This window comes from Maniola hyperantus, chromosome 17 (assembly GCF_902806685.2).
Source record: "Maniola hyperantus chromosome 17, iAphHyp1.2, whole genome shotgun sequence".
Classification (NCBI taxonomy): domain Eukaryota; kingdom Metazoa; phylum Arthropoda; class Insecta; order Lepidoptera; family Nymphalidae; genus Maniola; species Maniola hyperantus.
In genome coordinates this window covers 9,801,559-9,825,506 of record NC_048552.1, presented here as the reverse complement: position 1 = coordinate 9,825,506, position 23,948 = coordinate 9,801,559, and positions in this window count along the sequence as shown.

Below are 23,948 nucleotides of genomic sequence, written 5' to 3'. Positions count from 1 at the left end.
CAATCTGTGTAGTCCACGTGGAAGAAGTCGCAGGAATAAGCTAGTTGCACTATAAATTAGTGGATGTGTAACCGGACAAAAATAGCGTAAAATGTAAAAGCGAAATTTCACTTTACGTGAAAAATCACCTGTGAAATCATTGTGAATATGATTTGAAAAAAGCTCATCTCTATTGTTTAGAGTAAACGACTAAACGTTGACACGAGGAAATTCGTCAGCGGAAGGCACCGCATTTGGGGCGGACGGAGCATAAATCCCGGTTGAGTGACAAGTAAAACTTTATTGCACTATAAATTAGTGGATGTATAACCGGACAAAAATAGCGTAGAGTTATTGGCGTTGATACCTAGTAGTAAAGTGTGAGCTGTCGCACGCGGCGCTTTACGACTGCTCTCTTGATGTGTTGAAGTAGGAGACCGTGCTTCCTGCTGTCAGGAATGCGTGACTGACGGCTGTCAATCAAGAAACTGCGTCGATAAAATGCTGGATTCCTTCTCAAAATACTGTAAATGAAATTGAACACTGATCAAAGTGTTTTTTGCTAGCTTAAAACGCATAATGGTAGAAAGGTTACTAAAATAATTACGAGTAACAGCGCTCACGCACTCGTCGCATCCGAATCCGTGAAAATACGGATATAAAAATATCTACGACATAAGACATAATAATATGTCATAAGCTACCATTGAAAACAAAAAGGAACGTATTTTCACGGACTCGGATCGCATGAGTGCGTAACCGCCGTTAAAGGTTAGGTTAGTTGTGGCTAAGAGCTCCACTGTTTTTTTTATTCATTAGGTAGGTATAAAGGCAAACGCTTGACCACAATCACATCTGATGGAAAGTGATGATGTGGCCTAAAATGGGACGCGTTTACCTAGAAGATGCGTATTCACTCTAGTTGTTCAGAGTAGGTAGTTTTTAAATACGCAATCCCTTTATTTTTTACTGGATAACTCAACATGGATTTTGGATCCCGTTGAAATCGGTTAAACAGATAGCCCACGAAAAGCCCGCAGACAGACAGACACACTTTCGCATTTATAATGTATCGATTTTATTTTCATTCTGTTTGTACACAATAGGTACCTACTTTTTTATCTCTCATAAAGCTTCCAGCTTCCCTTTAACCTGAGTAAGGTGAAATAATAAAGTGGTATAGGTCTAAGGAACAAAAAAACAATAGCTAATTAATTGTACAATATATTTAAATACTAGATGATGCCCGCGACTTCGTCCGCTTGGAATTAGGTTTTTAAAAATCCCGTGAGAACTCGTTGATTTCGATTCTCTTTGATTCGGGATAAAAATTAGCCGACGTTCTTCCCCGGGATGCAAACTATCGCTGTAACAAATTTCGTCAAAATTGGTTGAACGGATGGGCCATGAAAGGCTATCATACAGACAGGCGGACGTACAGACAGACAGAAAGTATGAATGATTAGTCTAATATAATATTAATTAAAATACATACGTACCTATCTACCCAAAAAAACCCCGAAAATATGTGTGTACTGTGTGGTTAGCTTTGCAATGCGTGTACGCAACCCAGTTAATTGCCAGCTTACTTTACACATTTATTAACTTTTCATACTATTTTATTTTATTACAGGATGATATTCGTATAGCGCGATGATGATAGTTCTAATTCTGTGTCATCGTAAACTCAACGATGCGTTTATGTCCCGTCGCCTTGTGGATACAAAACCAGTCAAGTACGGGTCTGACTCGCACACGAAGGGTTCCATATTCCATACCATCGTACGAGAAATATGACTTTAAAAAAAATGATTTTCATAGCGGTCATTTTGAAATTTTTATTACCTACTTATATTTGTTGTTATAGCGGCAATAGAAATACACATTCTGTGAAAATTTTAACTCTCTACGTATTACGGTCCCGTCGCCTTGTGGATAAAAAATCAGTCAAGTGCGAGTCGGACTCGCACACGAAGGGTTCCGTACTATCGTACGAGAAACTACACTTTCAAAAAAATCATTTTCATAGCGGCCATTTTGAAATTTTTATTGCCTACTCATTTGTTGTTATAGCGACAATAGAAATACACATTCTGTGAAAATTTCAACTCTGTACCTATTCCGGTTCACGAGATACAGTCCGCTGAAAGACGGACGGACGAATGGACGGACAGCGCAGTCTTAAAAATAGAGCACCGTTGGTATTCTTCGGGCATGGAACTCTAAAAACTGCTAGATATATTTCATCTGGTTTTACTTCTGTTTGAAATTATGCAGTAGGCAGACGGTAGCGAAAGTGTACACCGGGCCCTTGAGAAGTTATAATATGTATCTACCCTGTCTCTTAGTAATGGTATGACTGGGCCCTAAGAAAAATATTTTTTTTCGTAAGAGTAAGTAAGAAGGTACTTTCAGGGGGCTAGCTTAAAACATAAACATTTAAAAAGCCTTGACACATCCCCACAACCGAAGAGTTCAAGTAAGTACTTTTAGCCCCTAATAAATTTCTTATATTACAAATTTCATTTTCGTCAACTTTTAGGTAGGACCTACTGTCTCAAATTATTTTTTCTACAAATCATTTAAAAATAATTTTGATGAAGGAAAATATTTTTTTCGTTGTTTTCGCTCAGCCTCGTGTGACAACGCTCGTTTAAATTTTATTACGACAGTTAACTTTTTGTCAAAGCGAAATTTTTTAACGCCCCTGTCAAGTATCCAACGAGCAGTTAACGCAGCATCGCTGTTCATATTAAAAATGATACTTCTCGTCTCGAATAATGTCATAACACCCATTAAAACTATTATAACTATGTATCACGGACCGAAATTGTAACACGTGTGTCAGAAAAAAGTGTGAAAAACATTATTTGTGCCGATCGTAAAATGTTGTCTTGTACTAAAGTCACAAATAATAATGTGCCAAGATAGTTTTGCTTGGAGATGTGACTTTATTGCTCGAAAATGTTTGCTATGCCTTTCACTCTTGGTTCAGTTCGAATAGTTTTGGTGTAAAGTTATGTTTGTTTTGGTGCTCTGGTATTTATTAAAAGATTGATAGGCTGTCGTCAGATGTCTCTGTGAGGTCGTAATGTATACAGAATGACGGACGGACGGACTGAAATATCTCAAACGATACTGTTTGTTGACGCAGCGACTCAGAACACCGGGACATTATACATAATGACAAATTTAGATTTTAGTCCTGCTGATCTTTCGCCAAGAGATCATTTTTTCATTGCTTCTTTTTAACAGTTTATATTATTTATGCTAATTTCTTTCTTGTAAATTATAAATCATTTAAAAAATTCATGTAATATTTATGAGTAGGTATAGCTATCACTTCGTGGCTTTATTTTATGTTCTGTGTATGAATCAGTAACATTAAAAATATTGAGTAATTTTAGCATGACTTTTTTAATCTAGCGACTAAAACATGACTAAAAATCTATTCTTTTTAAAATTCAGGGCCGATTTTTCAATCGTCAGATAACGTTTGTCAATTGAAAAATCAGCTCTTAAGTACTTTTCTATCCTTTTCTACTACCCTATAATCAAATACATTTCCTACAAAGTAGTGAAAAAAGATTAAAATAACCAAAAGGATGTTCTTTAAAAACTAACATGCCTAAAGCTGTCTTGGTCTTTTAGACATAGAGTTTTCGTTCAATAGAGTTCCTAAGTACATTTGACTTCAGTATTTTTAAATGTATGTAGATTATTTATTTTAAAGAAAGGATGAAGTAATTCATAAAGCTAGGTACGGACGACTGACTCAACTTGACCCAACGATAAACTTTACGAGCCGACCACCCAGCATTGTATCGTTAAATATCTATAACAGGCTACGAGCGGTTTTTGGTAATAACTCGAATTGCTCCTATTTAGACTATTTTAGGACGCGGTCAGATTATTTCATGGTCGCATGAAACGTGCTGGATTGGACGCTTTTTATGGGAATGTAAAGAGTTGGATTTTTATGAAGATAGGCCATTAAGTTCTATTTTACTACAATAGCGGTGCCGTCATTATTATAATAACCACTAGGTAAACAGCGTCAAATGACATCACCGAAACGTTCTTTATTGATACAAGATAGTATGATTTCCTGAAGAGCTTTTCTGAAACCATGAGAGAAAATATAAATTCTTGTGATTAGCATTTTGTTCGTGTTCATACCCCCTATGTTTTTATTATACATTATGTACATCACTGGTAGGAAATATTGTACATTGACCTTTAGAAAGAGATAGCGGTTTCGAGGAGCGATGCCTCTGTTCTGTCGTAGAGACCGACAAAACGTCACATAGGTATGAATGAAAGAGAACGTTCTACGAAGCCGAAATCCCTTTCAAAAGGTCGATGTACTTCTTGCAGGCTATTGTAAGTACCTATTCTTTTTTTATACTAGTTGACACACCCGAATTTCCACGGCCTTTTCGTTTAGCCGATTTTGGTGAAATTTACAAACGTCTCAACGGTATCACAAAAAGTGCGACTACGGCTAGTATAGCTTGCATATTCGGAATAAAGGCTTTTTATTTTTTATTCCGAAAATCAAAGGATTTCCACAAGATTTTTAGAAACTTACACCCGCGCAAACTCGTATAACAAGAACAACCCAACTCATACTTTCTAGGTCTACATCATCCACATCTCGTCACCTCTACTTTATTTTCCGTGTCCATACGTCACTCCACAAATCCGCTTTATGTTAAAACACTCAATAGTGATCTTAGGTGTAATCGTAATCCAAAATAACCACCTTACATTACAGGAAGGAACGAATTTAGCTCGGCCACTGAACCTTGTACTTATACTTGTACACGTGTTACCCATAGCTGTGTTCATCTTTACTTTTGGGACAGTGCATTGGAAGGGTTAAGACGATTTTATGGATATTTTTCTGTAGTTAATTTTATTAGGGTGTAATTTAGGTTTTTAGTTCTTCTTTTATTGATATTTAATGGGTGTTCACTTATTTTATTTTATCGAATCTTGACATGTTAAAAAAACAAAACTTGTTAAAATCGGAAATGATGTACTTACCTGGTTACAGCAGGCCAGCATTTTTTTATACGCGTACCTTCTCGTAATCGGGGGCTTAGATCGTACTAACCAAAACATCACTACCAATCCGCACTTGGCCAGTGTGGTAGACTATGGCCAAACCCTTCTCACTCTGAGAGGAGACCCGTGCTCTGTAGTGAGCCGGCGATGGGTTGATCAACATGACTACCCAACTTGATTGTTGGTTTCTTGGTTTATTAGTTTGTTGATTTGTTCTTCAATCACGTCGCAACGGAGCAACGGATCAACGTGTTTTTTTCATGGATATACTTAGTTTAAGACCTGGAGAGTGAAATAAGCTACTTATATTCGGGAAAATCAAAGAGTTCCCACGGGGTTTTTAAAAACCTAAATCCACGCGGACGAAGTCGCGTGAATTATTATAAAATGCGTAACTCTGTTTGTTTTTTCACGGTTACAAACTTAAACAAATGTTGCTTAGCTATGGAATCACTTGTATCTAAGACTCATACCATCTTTATTATAATCTCATAATATTCAGTTAATTTTTTCCTTCTTGTAATCTCATATTCAATTTCCTAGAGAAAGACAAGTAGGTAGGTACGACTTTTCTTATAAGATTCTTAACATAACAAGCGTCAACTTCAAAAATCATCACAAACATTTTAATCTGCTTCACGTACAGTCCAACACATACATTATAAGTATAATCAGTTATTCCAAATTAGTTTTTAATTTCAACGCAATAAGAATTAAAAATGAGAGCATCTATGTACGTGAGCGTGGGTACAAAAATTTTCATTACAAAGTGAGCCAAATTAAAAACCTCTCCCCCTGTTTATACATTGTTTCTGAGAAAGCTCCAATTAACATTCCTGGTTATCCTGCGCTCCGTGTACTTTCATATGTCGTAAACACTCCCTTAGTGTCTTTGATGTTGGAAAAAGGTATTCTATTGTTTAAAAATTATTTCAAGGAATTAATTTCTGTCACAGTCACACTATGACTGTGATAAAAGAAGATCAACTGAGTGGATTAAGATTAAAGACAAGAAATTATAAACAAAATTAAGCAAAAGATTTATCTTTATAATTCAAAATGCTCTTCGATCGATGCTGTAATAGGTGTACCAGAAGCTTTTTCCAGCGATAGAGTGACTTCACTCGTACTTAGGTATGTTCCTAAGTCCTAACCTATCCGTGCTATGGGAGCGATCGAAGTCTCACAAGACGTTTTTAAAAGCGTTTCTTACGAAACGATTTTTTTAAAAAGGTCAATAAAATAACGACCTCCAGAAAAAAATAATCAAAAAGCACAGTTTCAGTAGTAGATAATTAATAATACGTGATAATACTTACCAATAATTATTATTATTCAAGACAAAGTTTAGGTAAAATCTTCTAAATATATAAAAGAAAAAGGTGACTGACTGAGTGACTGACTGACTGATCTATCAACGCTCAGCTCAAACTATACTGGACGGATCGGGCTGAAATTTGGCAGGCAGATAGCTTTTTGACGTAGGCATCCGCTGAGAAAGGATTCTTGAAAATTAAACCCTAAGGGGGTGAAATAGGGGTTTGAAATTTGTAGTGTAGTCCACGCGGACGAAGTCGCAAGCATAAGCTAGTTAAGAATAGAATGTTTTTTGTTTTGTTTATGAAAAAAATAATCCATAGTAGCAAATCTCAAAAAGTCTCATCTTGTTATCGTGTAGGAAAAATAATTTGCTGTTTTTTGCCGCTATGTCCTTGATAGAGGAACAGAGAGTAAACCACCGGCGAGGCGCGCGGCGTGGTGTCTAATAAGGACCCACAAAAACGCACTTAGCCGTAGATGATTAAATATTATGATTAAATTAAAAGGGTTCCGTAAAAATTAATCGAGCACTATTGAAGGGACCAGTAGATATCCATACCTAATTATCTTAATATCTAATAATATCATTGTTGCGTACATCTTCATCATGATCAACCCATCGCAGGCTCACTGCCAGAGCATGGGTCTCATTTTAAAGTGAGATGGGCTTAGCCATAGTCTACCACGTTAGTCATGTGCGGATTGGTAGACTTTACACACCTTTGAAAACATTATGGAGAACTCTCAGGCATGCAGTTTTCTTTGCGATGTTTTCCTTCACCGTTTAAGCAAGTGATAGGTATTTAATTACTAAAAACGCACATAACTCCGAAAAGAGTAATTATACCCCCGACCTCCGATTAGAAGGCTGACGTCCTAACCATTAGGCTATCACAGCTTCATGTTTTTTGCGTACATGGTTTACAGGAAATTAACGACCATCCTCGGCTTCACACCCGTGGAAATTTCGAAAAATCCATTCTTATTCCTTGTCTACATTACAAATTATAAAGGAAACCCTCTGTGCTTTCAGCTTTCTAAGGCCAAGGGCCAAGGGCCAAGGCCAGTAAGTGAGTCAGAACTTTTCTTTTGTAATAATTATTCTAGCTTTTTCCCGCGACTTCGTTTGTGTGATATAATTTGTAGCCTATAGCTTATTATCGGGGATAATGAATCTTAGCATCTGTCAGTGAAAGAAATTTATGAAAATAATGATTCTTTCCGGAGATTACCCCCTAGTATATCCAAACTTACATGCTGTAAGTTTTATTTATAATATGTATTAGTGTACATAATTTAGATTAAAAAACAATTGAAGAAGTAAATGTACCAAGTAAGTAGAGTTTATTCCCAAGCCAATTGAAGCCGTTTTTAAAATCCGTTTGAAGTATCTTCATCTTCAATTGATTTCCATTTAGATCAAAAAATTAACCTATTTTACCTACTGTTAGGAAAGGTACCTACGCATGTGATATAGCTAGGAAAAATTGTTAATTGTTTTTTCATTTGGAAAAAACTTTTAGGTCGGTCAAAAAGGTAACTTTTATGTTTCGATACTTACCTACTTACTCATCAAAATATATATTTTTACATTAAACGGCCTTTTCAAAAAGATTTTTTACACGTTCATATGGCCCCTAAAACAACATCCGATCGAGCGGAGGCGGCCACAGAAGTTGACATTTGACAAAACCGATTTAATATCTTCCCGACATCGAAATTGTCCAACCTACCGTTTTGCCGACCTTACCGCGAACTGTCAAAGCCTTTTATAATAACACAACCTTTTTATAGCCCGCCTACAAACTAAAAATCAATTAAAAATACACCCTCTACCTTTAAAATAAAGATCAGTCCATGTTTCATGGCGATTTTTGATAAGTTTGTCAAAGTTTATATCACCAAACCCGAATTTACTGAGTTATAAAAATCTTTCTTGAAGTTTATTTTTTCTACTTTTCAAGTCCTTTTCGCGTTCATTGGACATTGTTCGGTGTAAATATAATATAGAATTGACCTTGAGTAACATCAAAGTCTTATTATTTATGGAATATTGCAATATTTCCATAATTAGACATACCTAAATGGAATCAATATTGGATATGTGAATATTTATCGAACAACGTCCCATTCGCAATTATACAAATTATCCCATTCGCAATTATACAAAATAATTATATAACACTTACCTACTTATTCGTAATTTTTTACATCGCAGTTTCTTGCTTGAATACCAATTCACTATAGGTATTATTTGGTAATTGGTATGTGGTAATCTGAAATGCCTAAACATTTATACCTTGATATAAGTGGGACCCGGTAGGTGCCTTATTAGAAGAAGGTAGAGTTAGTAAGTTTGTAGAGTTTACCGAAAGTATAGGATTTACTTTCATATTATCTTATTTTGCCAATTAAATATCCTATAGGTAAATCTACTTAGTTATGTCCGTCAATCCGCACTTGGCCAGCGTGGTGGCCAAACCAATATGGTTAAAACCCTTCTCATTCTGAGAGGAGACCCGTGTTCAATAGTAGGCTGGCAGTGGGTTTATGATGATGATACTTCCTTATACTAGTAAAGGCCATAGAGTTTCCACCTGTTTTGATATAGGTACCCACTCTTTACGCTTAAGTAGTCAAATACGAAAAGGAAGTAGGTACATTTCTAGCTAACAAGATTTTTTTAAACAATAATATTCCTTCTTAATTTGTTTGAACTCACGCCTTATAATATCGTGCACCAACAAAACATATAATTTCCTAAGTCATTAAATTTTGCGAATTCTAACCGAAAAGTATGCGAATGGTCAAAAAAGACTGTAAAGTTTTTGCGACAATACTCGTTGAGTTGGCAACCTGTAATTTTGAGTGTTTTATGTCCACATGACTGATGTGATCCTTGACAGGATAAAGATGAGAACACACAGCGTTCAAGGCAAATAAAAGTTTGGTATGTTTGATTTTTGTTCGCTGAAACTCATTGGAAAATAAATGGGTTGCTAATAATTTATCCACCTAGAGTGTGAAATTTTGTGTAAGAACCGTGCTTAAGTATTTACTATAATATCTTAAAAATTTATCTGGTATTTGCAATAAGAAAATCTACCTGTCTGATTCATCGTTCATAATACGTACCTACGCGGCAAAAAAATAATGTAGATCGACCTTTAGAATGAGATTTCGTTTTTGTAGAGCGTTGTCCCTGTCACTCATATCTATGTGACGTTTTGTCGGTCTCAACGACAAAGACAATGCTCTACAAAACCGCTATCTCTTTCTAAAGGTCGATGTACATTATTTTCTGCCACTGCGCTGTATGTAGGTCTCTTGTAGTGACTTCCACAACGCCTTGCGATCTTGGGTCTCCTGAATCCAAAGGCTCGACTCGTTTGATGTCGTCTGTCCAGTGCCATTTTTTTTGTCTGGGAGGAGGAAATATCCCTAATGGACTTCTGTCTATCGACAGGGTGTGTTCGACTCGCACGGACTAAAAAGACCTCCCCCTCTGCGAGATCAGCACGGAACCGTGTAACATTACTTCGTGCTGGCCCTCTGGTTGCTCTCTCTCCTTTTTTTCTTGTTTTTCTCTATCTTCCCTTCTCATCATTATGGCTCTCAGCATCTGACCGTATCTGTGCCACTCATCCTCGCTTGACACCATACGGGCTACCAGATTTTGGGCGTTGACACTGTCACTTGCTCCCTGTGCTGCTTCTCTAAGATCCGCGTACGCGGGACACTCAAAAATCGCGTGTCTCGGGGTGTCTTCCTCTCCGCATATTATTGTATGGCATCTTATAATGAGCTATTTATAATGGTTGGTTAGTGTAAATGTCGTTAAGACGCAGGGTGCGCGCTGAGGCGTGCGCGCAGGATTTGTCACGCTCTGTGACAGTTGAGGTAAAAAGCTTATTTGCCCAATAAGGCAGCTGCTTAGCACCGTGACGAAAACACAATATAGTTGAACCATTTGTTTTCGTTTAATTTTTATCTTACAAGGACCTTCAAGTCCTATCTATAATAATAATCATGATACCTTTGTCAAAACCTTGATTTGTCATAGTTTTTCAGATAAAGTACATATTTAGTGCAAATACTTTATATAGGTAGGTAGGTAAATAGGTATTTAAGAAAATATGAAAGGCAAATTTTCAGAAAAGTATGGTTAATATACAGTTATACACCTCTTATCGATGAAGTTATACCAACAAGTATTTTCTTTATAATTGAGTTTGTGTACTAACACACAGGATCCTATGCCTAGATACCTTGAGTGTGTTTTACACTGTGTTTTATCACTACCCATTCACTACCCATATTAAGATAAATGCGAAAGTGAATTTGTTTGTTGGTTTATTGGTTTATTAGTTTGTTGGTCTGTCCCTCAATCACATCGCAACAATTTTGCATGGGTTTAAAGAACCGGAGAGTGTCACAGACTACTTTTATCATGGAAAATCGTAGGAATTTTTGAAAGAAATTTCATCCAAATGGGAAATCTAGAAACTGTAGGATGGTTCCCGCAGTAAAATTTTGCCTGCTGTAGGTTTCATATAGTTTTAAAAAATAGTTAATTTTGTCTTTCAATACTCACATTTTACTTTTTATTATAGTTTAAATTAAATGTTTATTATTCTTTTGCAGCGTGCGCACTGAAGCATGCGACAGCGCATCAACTTTGTCACGCTCTGCGACAATCGAGGTAAAAACCATATTTGGTCAATGAGCTTCTATTCACCAGCGTGACGAGAGGTTTGATCTACTAATTAATAATACTTAGATACAGTTTTTACAAAAAAAGGTAAACATCAAATTTATGCGTAGCGTAGGTACGTGGGATTGTGCTAGCATGGCATAGGTAAGTTTAAAAAGTTTTTAGAAAAGATCTCGTTTATCAAAAATATTTTTTAGAAATTCATCCATCAAATTGTAGAAATAAAGTTTTCAATAATTTGATGAATGAAGATTTTTAAATTTAGATACCTACTTAATTTTTTATTAAAGAACTTAATTTGAATAAGTTATCATCTATGATGCTCGGGATTTTGTTTCCGTTATTTTAGGTTTTTGAAAATCCCATGGGGATTTTTAAATTTCCCGGGATGAAAAGTGGCCTGATATGCGGGTCTTTAACTGGCTATCCTTGCAAAAAAATCACGTCGATATGTTGCGACGTGATTGAAGGACAAACATCAAACGAACAAAGTTGAGCATTCATAAAATAATATCAGTTTCAGTAGGTAGTCCTCCGCACACACTTGAAACATAAAATTATATCGGCGATTAAAAGTGAATTAGGTAATTTAAAAATTAATTGTACTATTTTTATTTTCGACTGTAATACACACAGTCTATGACAATAATATGATCATATAGGGCATTCAGCGGTATTATATTGCGGTGTTAGCCTTAGGACGTCCGCCTCCTAATCGGAGGTCGGGGGTTCAATCCCGGGCACGCACCTCTAACTTTTCGGAGTTATGTGCATTTTAAGTAATTAAATATCACTTGCTTTAACGGTGAAGGAAACCAGCATGCCTGAAAGTTCTCCATAATGTTCTCAAATGTGTGTGAAGTCTGCCAATCCGCACTTGGCCAGAGTGGTAGACTATGGCTAAAACAAAACCCTTCTCAGGAGGAGACCCGTGCTCTGCAGTGAGCCGGCGATGGGTTGATCATGATGATGAGGGCATTCAGCTGCATGAATAATTCATGTAGTCTTCCAGGCGTATCGGTTTTGGAAATATAGATTTTTTGCCATAAGCTAAGTAGTAACTAAATCATGTTACATTGCCATCCGATAAGCATCATCAAAATAATGTTATTACTTATTACGGACTTTATGGTACTTTAAATTAGAGACACAAGACATTAAGTACTTTAAAAAATCTTGAGAAGTCGAAAACAATGCGATTAGGCACAAAAAAGTGGTAGGTAGATATGATAATAGATAGGTAGGTTGATATGCTGTTTTCTTCTAAAGAGTAGGTAGGTTAGGTTAGGTTACCTATATTAGGACCTAATAAAGCCAATAATGAGTCGCATAAGACTATATAGGTACGTGATTTGTTAGTTATAATTAGAACAGTCAGTCAGTAGGTAAGCATCGGCTGCGTGACCAAAACACACGCAATGCACTATGCGATTCATTGATTCACACCTCATTTTTAGGGTTCCATAGTAAAATAAGAAACCCTTACAGTTTCATCCAGGCCATCTGCCATCTGTTTATCTATGTGTTTCAGCCATTTTAAAAATCAATATATATAGGGTATATAGAAAAATCCTGACTCACTGAACATTTCACGAGGAAGGGTTATAAGTATCCTAATATAATACATTCTTAAACTATAATAATAATTGTCTGTGATATAGGTATACCTACTCGTAAGCTCCCCGTGCGAAGCTGGGGCAGGTCAACGAGTATATTATAAGAATTAATAATTTACAATTAGACTGGAAAAAAATAAAGAGTTGATAGGAGTTCCTCAAAGTTGAAGTGAGTTTATCGAACTTTTTATTTTTTAAGCCTTAGTATAAAACTCATATCTACTTATAGGCGGCTATATTATTAGAAAGCTTCCTCAATGTGGTGTCTGGCCGAACTTTTTCTTGGCCGAAGCCGAAGGTTTCTAGCAAGCGCTGCAATTGAAACGATAATGATTGTTAAATTATTTTAAGTCAATAATTTTTTTTAATCAATTATCTAAGTAGTTTTTAATGAAAATATTACAATAAAACCTAAAGCTAGCCTTATCTAATTACTATACAAATCATGCCCGCGTGGAATGGTGCCTAGATAACTGACTGCATTTCCGCGCTGGACAGCCAGGCTGATCCGTTGCGCAAAAACTGAGCCAGCCCTTCTGTCACCAGATGAGGCAATAGCCATTTCACAGTTTCACGTTTTTCACTAAACTTTTAACAAAAAACTAACCAAAATTTTTTTGAATACGGTGGTTATGATATCATTAACAAACATCTTATTAAAAGTGCGGAACCTATCCAAATATTTGTGACGATTCGCGCTTCACTAGTACATAATGTATTGTATCGCTAGCGCATAATTATATAATGTGGAAGTGAACGTTTTGTGGAAGTTTTAATAATCAGCATTTTAATTAGGAAACTGGTGCACGTGTCATGCTAATTATGACAATAATAAATTAGCTATTTGATACGACTATACTTATATACTAAATGCTATGCTACACTTCGAATAAACTGACGGAACTAAAAAAAAAAAGGTCTGAAAAAAACGGGTTTCTATTTAATTATTTTATTTTTATTCATGCGCCATTTGTATAATAACGCATGAATATAAATATGTAAATGACCGTCTCAAGACCGTGGCGTGTGGACTGTGGAAGTCCCTACAAGCGATCTATGTCCATTGTCCGCATTCGTCACCAGCATCGGTTGATGATGATGATGATTTTTGTATAACATTATTTAATTATTTTCATCAGGAAAAAGATAATAAATACCTAATGCATTTTTGAAGTGTAGAAGTTAGGCGATCCGACATGCTAATGTTTAAAATAGTGAGTCCGACCTTGAGTGCCGAAAACTAAAATTAGTGGTTTTAATTTACAAATTATGAAATTTTGAGTTTTTTGTAGATATGGTGATAAAAATAATTTACTAAATTTACTCAAGCACTGTGTACATGAAACCTGTAAGAATAATAAAATTATTATAAGGTATTATCTACTTAGATAATATTATGTGGCAGCACAGACACAGTCGAGTGCCGCGGATCTATTTAAAACAATAATGATGAATTTATTACCTACCTTACTATTTAAAGAGGCTGTGAAGTTGGCCTATAAGTAAGTAACCAAAAAGATTTTTGGTTACTTACGTAGCTTTTTTACTTTTCTGCAAACAATACTCAATATTTATGACACTAAGTTGTGGGTAAGTTATTTAAACAAACTCAAATGACGATATTCACATCACAATATCATAATTGACGTCGGACATTAAAAAAATGAAAACTTTGATCCTCACTTTTTGCTCGCCCCGCCCTCCCTTTTGAACCGAGTTCAGTAAAACAAATCCAATATAACAAGGACTCCTTGAGCGGCTAGTTGAGATGGAAGTGGGTGTCTTTTTAAACTGGTGATGGCTGTAATTGGAGCGGTTCGTTAAAAAATTTTAATCAGCTTTCGGTTGCCAAGCGTTCTGTTTTTCTAGGACATGTCCAGACTCCGCTTAGATATTCAAAAGCGTTTTCGACATTTCTAAGCATCTAGCACTATGCTCGCTGAAGATTATTTCAATTGACTAGGTTTTGCCTGCGACTTCATCCGTGTAGTATTCATAGCCAGCACTCGGGGATAATCTAGCTAGTAGATATTAAAGAAGATACCGAAATGAAAACGCCAAGGGGAGTGGCTACTAATAGCAAAGAAGGTAGATGCGTGCTAATTTCACACATGTGAGTTATTTAAAAACTGCCAAAAATTCAGTCGCGTTATGCGTCGTTGCAACCCCCTGCCTTAAACTTTTAAACTTTAAGGGCGTCTGGCAGGGCATTTCCAGTGTCCGGCAATGCAGACGTGATTTCTAATACTATTCCGAAGAAATGTAAAAAAGTTAGTCTTTATACTTTGACGTGAGATTTTTTACACCTATATTAGGTACACACCTGTTATCTCACAAAGCCACCATGATCCAAACTCCATAGTCGCTGATCATTCCTCTCTGCATTGGGGACAATACGCAATAACCAAGGTCTGTCACGCGCTTGCTCTCTATTATACAAGTTAGTAATGCCAGTCCAAAAACATGCCAGATAATAACAACTATGAGAGAGTTGGCTATAGTGTTATACGAATTATATCAACTTAAAATATGCAAATTATGTAAAAACTAACCAAAAATTCGGCTGCATTGAGAGCTATTTTTCAATTACCGTATTTATTCTCGTGTCCCACGTTTTAAAATAAAGAGATGGTCACCCTTAATCAGCTTGAAAAGTTTTACGAGCTGGCTATGAAAAGGCTTCTTTGTAAGCGCAATGGTAATTATGGTAGGTATGCATTGTCGTAATTAATTTTGTTGCTAATTTACAATTATGCCACAATTTTTAATCACCCATCTATATCATACAAAATTAATATCAGAGTCAAGGAGTCAGTACAACATTAATATATAAAAAACCAGCCAAGTGCGAGCCGGACTCGCACACAAAAGGGGTCCGTAGCATCCTATAAAATAACACATTTAAATTTTTTGTGATGTAACCACAAATTCACGGTTTTCGGATTTATTTCTTTACTCGTGCTATAAGACATACCTGCCTGCCAAATTTCATGATTCTAGGTCAACGGGAAGTACCCTATAACCTACCTGACCTATAACCTGGTTTTGAGACAGACACGACAGATAGACAGACAACAAAGTGATCCTATAAGGATTCCTATTTATCTTTTGCGGTACGGAACCTTAAAAATTGTAAAAGATTTTACTCGACTTGTTTTCAACGTACGGAACGGACCTACGGAACCCTACAAAAATTTCATAAAGAGCAGGACATGAAAGGACCAATTTCGCTAAGTAGCCCTTTTTAGACCCTACTACATGCAAAAAGGTCAATCGCCCAAATGTGTTTTCAATCAGCTGTCTATCTTTGATCTCAAAATTATATTTTGAGAGCATTCTTTGTATTACTATTTAATAAAACTTATTTTAACCGACATCAAAGTAAGGAGTTTTTGCCTCGATGCCTATTTTTCAATAGGGGTATTTTCATATCACTATAAATTCAAAACTTAGTGAACCAGATTTATTTGATTTTGTAGATAAGTATATTTTATTTTCATCACTGTTATAAATCCTAATCCTAATATTTATGTAAAATATATAAAAGGAAAAGGTGACTGACTGACTGATCTATCAACGCACAGCTCAAACTACTGGACGGATCGGGCTGAAATTTGGCACGCAGATAGCTATTATGACGTAGGCATCCGCTAAAAAAGGATTTTTGAAAATTCAACCCCTAAGGGGGTGAAATGGGGGTTTGAAATTTGTGTAGTCCACGCGGACGAAGTCGGAAGCATAACCTAGTATCTAAGTATTATAAAATCTGAAAGTTTAAATGTTTGTTACTTCTTCACGACTGAAGCGATTTGGCTGTTGAATAGAGATAGCTTGTACCTACTTACCATGAATAACAGATAGGTAAGGCTAGATACCTACTTTTCATTGCGGAAATTATCCCGCGGATGAAGTCGCAGGCATCACTATAGTGTTTTAATACAGGGTGTAACCAGAACGCTAGCAAAAACTTAGTGTTATTGTTATAATACCTAAATACATTCCAATACCAATAACCATTTGCTCCATTTTGTAGTTTTAGTGATTTAGTATTTTTCAAACCCGCAATGTATAGCGCGCAAAACTCGGTTCATTACCCCGCCTACGACGCGGCGCTGATCCGAGTTTCTACTCTCTGAGTGGCCTACTTACGCAACGTTTGTTGACCTCTAGCGTCAGTCAGATGTTTTATTTTCAATATTATATCGTAAACTTTTACAAAACTATAGATTTATTTTTTTTCACGTTTTTTTGTGGTATCATATCAGTAGGTAATCATCAGTAGATACATACTATCACCTGTCTTCGTTTGTGCCAGCGTTCTGGTTACACCCTGTATAAACGGTACCATTTGACCTATAGGGCACATCCTTGAGCTTGTTACACACGAGCTGCATCTAATCTTAGCGTATTGTGCATTGTACAATGAACAACACAAACAACCAGAGTAAAATGTCATTGAAAAATAACCTCTATTCTTTCACTATTAAGAACTATTCTACTACTAATTTGTATGATTATGGTATATGTGGGTATTATATAATGTACAGTCTTAGTGACAAAGCCGGAAATTACTTCAAGTCAGCCGTAGTTGACGCGCACGCGACTTTACCGCCACTTCTATGCGGCATGGAAATAGCGCAGCGTAGGTAGGTACAGTCCGCGACAGGTTGAAATGGCAATCGGGGTACGAGGCGAGAGGACGCCCCGCACACCCGCATAGCCCCCGCGTTAACTCGGTGCGGGCGAGCGTGAGTGATTTCCCTCCCCGATTGCCATCTCGACATGTCGCGTACTATAGGTATATTATACCTACTTAGACTTATAGTAGGTAGACAGTACCTACTCTACGTTGGTCAGGTAAAACAACTTGGGAGGACAATTGGAAAGAAATAGAAGAAGAAAGAAAAGAAAAAGAAAATCGGCGTTTGCCTGTAAAAACGTTTTACTTATGTAGTGAGTTCTGCTTAATTCTAGATTTTGTATTTTTAAAACTAATAGCTACTCGTTTTTAGGGTTCCGTACCTCAAAAGGAAAAACTGAACCCTTATAGGATCACTTTGTTGTCTGTCTGTCTGTCTGTCTGTCTGTCCGTCTGTCTGTCAAGAAACCTACAGGGTACTTCCCGTTGACCTGGAATCATGAAATTTGGCAGGTAGGTAGATCTTATAGCTGACATTTGGGGGAAAATCTGAAAACCGTAAATTTAGGGTTAGATCACACAAAAAAAATTAAATTGTTGTCATGAACCAATAATTAGTATTTTCAACTTTCGGACTGAGTGACTATATCAAGTGGGGTATCATATGAAAGGTCTTCACTTGTACATTCTAAAACAGATTTTTAATTATTTTTATGCATCATAGTTTTTGAATGATCGTGCAAAATGTCGAAGAAATACGACTGTAGTACGGAACCCTCATTGCGCGAGCCTGACTCGCACTCGGCCGGTTTTTATTTACACTAAAGAAAAAAATTAATTACAAATTTTTTAAAAGCACATTAGGTTCATTTTTCAAAACAACGCATTTTCCTAAAATACTCCCATCTACCTTAAGTGCCGAGAAAAATCGCAAGACCCCTTTTCCCTAATAAATAGCCCATGATTTATAAGAAGGAAGGAGTGACCATAAAAATGAAAGGAATTACCACCCTTGCCGTGGCATTGCCGTTTTGTTATTCATAAACCGGGAATATTTATGTGTTATCGTCAAAATATTTATTATTGTGTCCGTCCGGTAGCCCTTCAGCCCTTTGTGCGACGTACAAAAAAATTGGGGGTGTGAACAGAGTGGCTTCGGTTAGGGATGCGCCGTATAATAATGACGATAGTGAGCTTTTTTATCTGATTCTGGCTTATGCTCGCGACTTCGTCCGCGTGGACTACGCAAATTTCAAACCCCATATGTCACCCACTTAGAGGTTCAATTATTTTCAAAAATCCTTTCTTAGCGGATGTCTACTACGTCATAATAGCTATCTACATGTCAAATTTCAGCCAGTCCAGCGTCCAGTAGTTTGAGCTGTGCGTTGATAGATCAGTCAGTCAGTCAAGTCACCCTTTCCTCTTATATATCTGATATTATAAGGGGGTTTTATAGGTGAACTATATGCCAGCCCCATCGTAGTTTTACTAAATTAATGATTCGGGCAACTAATTGATGTAATTTTAACTAAACTAGTAGAAGAATAATTATTAGATATATTTAGAACTATTACCTACTATAAATCACTATTTACTCACCTATCTATTTTGAAATACAATTCTCTAGCTCATCAATTGACAAATCAGTCCCCTACGTATAATAAATGCTAAAGTGTGTTTTGTCTTTCAGTCACGTCGCAACGGAGCAACGGATCCACGTGATGTTTTGCATGGATATAGTTGAAGACCTGGAGAGTGACATAGGCTACTTTTATGCCGTAAAACCAAAAAGTTCCTACGGGCTTTTTAAAAACCTAAATCCACACGTACGAAGTCGCGGTCATCAGCTAGTTAATAATAATCACATGTTTAAAACATCGATATCTATACCTAGTATCGATAAAATTGTATTCTCGACGGCCCTAAACCTCGAAGAGCGTTTATGAAATATGCGATTCCTTATACAGGAGAAGTCCTTTATGCATCCCTCGGGAGACACTGGTCAAGTAGGTTATCACAAGTGGCCACGGGCGAAATGAAAAATTTATGTCTCAATATACTGGCGGAGTTGAACTTAGGTCCGTGTCTTGCATTAGATGTTGAGAATCATCTCGAGGGAGCGAGATGATATTGGACGAAATCGATTCTTCCAAAATATCGTATTGGCTATTGGCTATTGTAATCTGTATCGTGTGGTATAAAGAGTTAATCAGTACCTACCCTTATTATAAATGCGAAAGTGTGTTTGTTTGTTGGTTTGTCCTTCAGTCACGTCAAAACGGTGCAACGGATTGACGTGATTTTTTGCATGGGTATAGATAAAGACCTGGAGAGTGAGATAGGCTACTTTTTATTCCGGAAAATCTAAGAGTTCCTACGGGATTTTTAAAAATCTAAATCCAAGTGGACGAAGTCGCAGACATCAACTAGTGAAAGATAAAAGGATAAAAACTGTTCTTAAATCAGACGCGTACCTAGAGAGTGGAGTGGAGCGGAGGCGCAGCGTCATTGCTTTATTAGAATTGGTATAAAAATCCTATATCCTATTAATTAGGTTATATTCTAGTGGTTTTACTTGCACACATTCTTGCAATTTTCTCGAATTCCAGATGAAAAAGCAACCTTAGTCTGGTAGGTAAACTCGTTTATTGAAGCTAAAAGTTACACTCAAAGCACAGCTGTGCTTGCAACTTGCACCAAACTTTTGGTTTCTCGGTTAGTCTTTCTCAGTTAGTTAGTTAGTTCGTGCTAATCATGTAAAGCCGCAGAGAATTCAAGCTCAAGAGTGCGCATATACAAGGTTTTGTATGAAAACAAAATCGTAAAATGTTGGCGGGGGACAGTAGGTATCTCTGTGCAAAATTTCAGCTTTCTAGTCTGGTTTTACTGACCCAGTCAGTGAGTCATGACCTTTCTTTTCATATATCTACTAATATTTAGATAATATAGTATTTTTGACACAGTCTAAAAATTCCGTCTTACTTAATGATTGAAATAAATTATTGTAATTATAATAATGTTGTATAATGATTCAATTGTATCCATTGTTATGATAATGGATGCATTTTACTTACTTATTGTCTTGTGACTAGATTGTGAATTGTGACTGGTTAATTTGCATGCCATTATAACTACTATGGTTTCTTTATTGCATGTAAAAACATAACCAGTCAGCTACTTTACAACAATGTAAAAAAATAATGTACTTATTTGCATTGGTTTAGTAACAAGATAATATACCTACCTACCTTTTTTAGCTTTTTAGCGGTTTTGTAGAGCACTGTCTCGGTCGCTGAAACTGACAAAGCGTCATATGGGTATGAGTGATAGAGACAAGGCTCTACAAAAATAAAAATGTCATTCTAAAAGTCGATGTTCATCACTTTCGGCCGCGTACTATATATTTTCTGCCGCGTAGGTAAAAAAAAAAAACACCACGGGCCACGACGGTGAAGAAATTTCGTTTACGTCAAAACTTGTAAATTGTGTGAATGTGCATGTACCTAGTGTTTGCTTTCAAATGATTTTACATACAACGTCATGTAATTTAACTTTATGTAATTTAAGATCATTTTTGTAAAAATCGCTAGCGAACCTTTTCAATAAAAATAATAAATAAAATAAAATAAACTTACACCCGAGGGTCAAGCATTCTTCAACCGCAAAAAGACACCGTCAAATTACATTAAGAAGTACCGTAACTCGTTTAATTAGCCAAAGCCATTTGCAAATCAAAATAACACATTCGAGATCGCTCTCCGAGATAATATTATCATTAGCGGTGAGTGGGCAGGCGACAGCGGAACCGCCAGTCATCGCGCCGACCAGTCTGCTGGAGCCCTGTCACATCTTGTAAGGCAGCGTGCACACTGTTAAGTTAAGGTGCTGATAAACTTGAGCATTCACTTGTAATGAGCATTCGTACGAATGTTACATCACAGAAAAATACGAGAACATTTTAGCGAGCATTCTAGCGAGCACACGCGACCGTCAAGTCTGACATCTTCATGACGAATAGATGAGCATTCTAGCGAATGCTCAAGATGTTCGTAGCAATATTTGGCTCTATGCTTGACTCGGCTCGTTGCTCAGTTCGACAAAAATAAAAACGGCGAATGCTCGATGTTCAAGTGAATGCTCAAGTTTATCAGCACCTTAAGGCAGCGTACACACTTTTACTATTGTTCTATATTATTTTATTTCAAATTATTATTTTATCGGTTTTTCAAACTTTGTGCCCGCCTATGCTACTTCAGCTTCGCAACTCGTTTAGCTATGTCGATTACTCTGGTTCATTTCATATCCTTTAAATTATTTGGGGGTTGTAACACCTCTGTATAATTATTTTGAACTGATTGACAACATGTCACATAGATGGTTTGCGACAGAGATAACGCTCTACGAAGCTGAAATTAGCCGACTGTCTCTTTCTAAAGGTCGATGTTCATCACTTTCGACCGCGTACTGTAAGAAGAATATTACACAATTTTTTATACAATGCTATAAATTATTCTGTAGGAAAAATACATAGATATTTACATACATACTAACTATACTATACTTTAAGTTACCATACGAAATAATATTTTTTCATACTTTGTGCAAACCGATCCACATTTGGAAGAGCCAGTCATGTCATTCCACAGTTCAAGTGAAACTGGTCGATCTCTCAAAAGATGCCGAGGGGCTCCGTGGACAGTTGACGTTGATTCACCATTGTCCCCTTCGAGAATGACTTCACTTGTTATTAGATCGCACGAATGTGGTCCAGCGAGGCACCCGTCCGCATCTGTAATTGAAGATTTTAGTTTAATGATACTACGAACTAATTAGTATCATTAAGTAGGTACTGTTTTCTCATGTTTCATGGGGATGTAACTACAAGTCGTAGTTCGTACGACTTATAGGATCACTTCGTTGTCTATCTGTCTGTCTGTGTGTCTGTCTGTCGGTCTATCTGTCCGTCTGTCCCTCTGTCCGTCTGTCCGTCTGTCTATCGTGTCTGTCTCGAAAATCTAAAGTACTTCCCGTTAACCTAGAATGAAAAAAAATTGGCAGGTAGGTAGGTCTTATAGCACAAGTAAAGGAATCAGAAAACCGTGGATTTGTTATACATAATAATTTTTATTTTAATTTTTTTGTGGTACAACAAATAATTAAGTAAGTAGTAAGTATTTCCAATTTTCAAAGTAAGAAGTACCAAGTGGGGTATCATATGAAATGGCTTTACCTTTATATTCTAAATAAAAAACAGATTTTATTTATTTTTATGCATGATTTTTGATTTATCGTGCAAAATGACGAAAACAATAATAATTGAGTATGGAACCGGCCACTCAGCCGGTTTTTGTATTTTATTTCTATAGTAGTTGTACATAATATTTTTTTAAAAATAAATATCTTCACATTTACCCAATAGTTTCCTTTAATTATTGCAAAAAATAGTCTGTGTACACTTACGTCTAGATACGTAGGTACCGATGAAGTAATTTTTTAAAAATATCAAAAGTTTATGAGCAAAAATATTTTAGGCAAGCGAGCTCCATCCTAGACCTCATCATTGTTCTGTTTCTCCGGCATGATTGTGGTCAAGCGCAAGCCTATCTCGCAATAAAAATAAAAATAAAGTTACTTGGCTTCTGATAGTAAGTATCTTATGTAATTTTTTCGATACCACCTGTCACCGGCGATCAGGATCGCTATAACAACAAATGTTGACGTAATGAGCTCATTCAATCTAAGTTTTGGGTGGTCTTAATTTTAAATCCCCATAATATCACCTACCATTTAACTATTTTACTTTTACTTATACATTATTTTCTATGAAATAAGGTTCAATATTACGCTTTTTCTTACGATCGGCGTGGATTATGATATAGTATTATGACAAAAGAATTGTCGCGTCATCGAACGAGATTGTATTGAAAATGTATTTTATTTCGACGACACCGAGCCAAGAATAATATTATTTGGTTCGCTTGAAATGCCTATTTCTTTATGACCATATTTATTTATGTCAAAAACGTCTTTAGTTGTGTAAGAAGCATTGTACGAAAGAGTTTTTTAATTTATCTTTTTTGAAGTAATCACGATTTTGAGTTGATATCTTATAGTGTCATCGTTCTTGAGACGGTTTCGACTTAAATAATGTCGTCTTTCATGAAACGATTTGAGATTGTCACAGATTCGGAAAGAGTTATCTTTTTGCTTATAGGGAGCGCGTACATAGGTAGATTGTTCTTATTAATATAACCCCCCCCCCCTTCCTCCCTCCCCCCCAAGACAACATCCAACGAGTCGCAGCGACTCAATGGTTCCAGATTCAAGGCGGCCCAAATTATCTTCTTATATTATGTATAACAATTTTAAGAAAAATAATACTAACTCTATTTTGAACCTTAGAATATAACTTCAGTTAAAACAAATTCTGCAAAATAACCTATACCTAAGTACCACCTACCTATGATTTTAAAGTAATGAATCTGCTTTTCTCAATTACACTTGTTAATAAAAACTCAACTGAACATTCAATCAATCCTGCAGTTGGAAACTTCGGATCATATAAATCAAGTTTCCTTCTTACCCTTTCGGCACATTGTAGTAACTA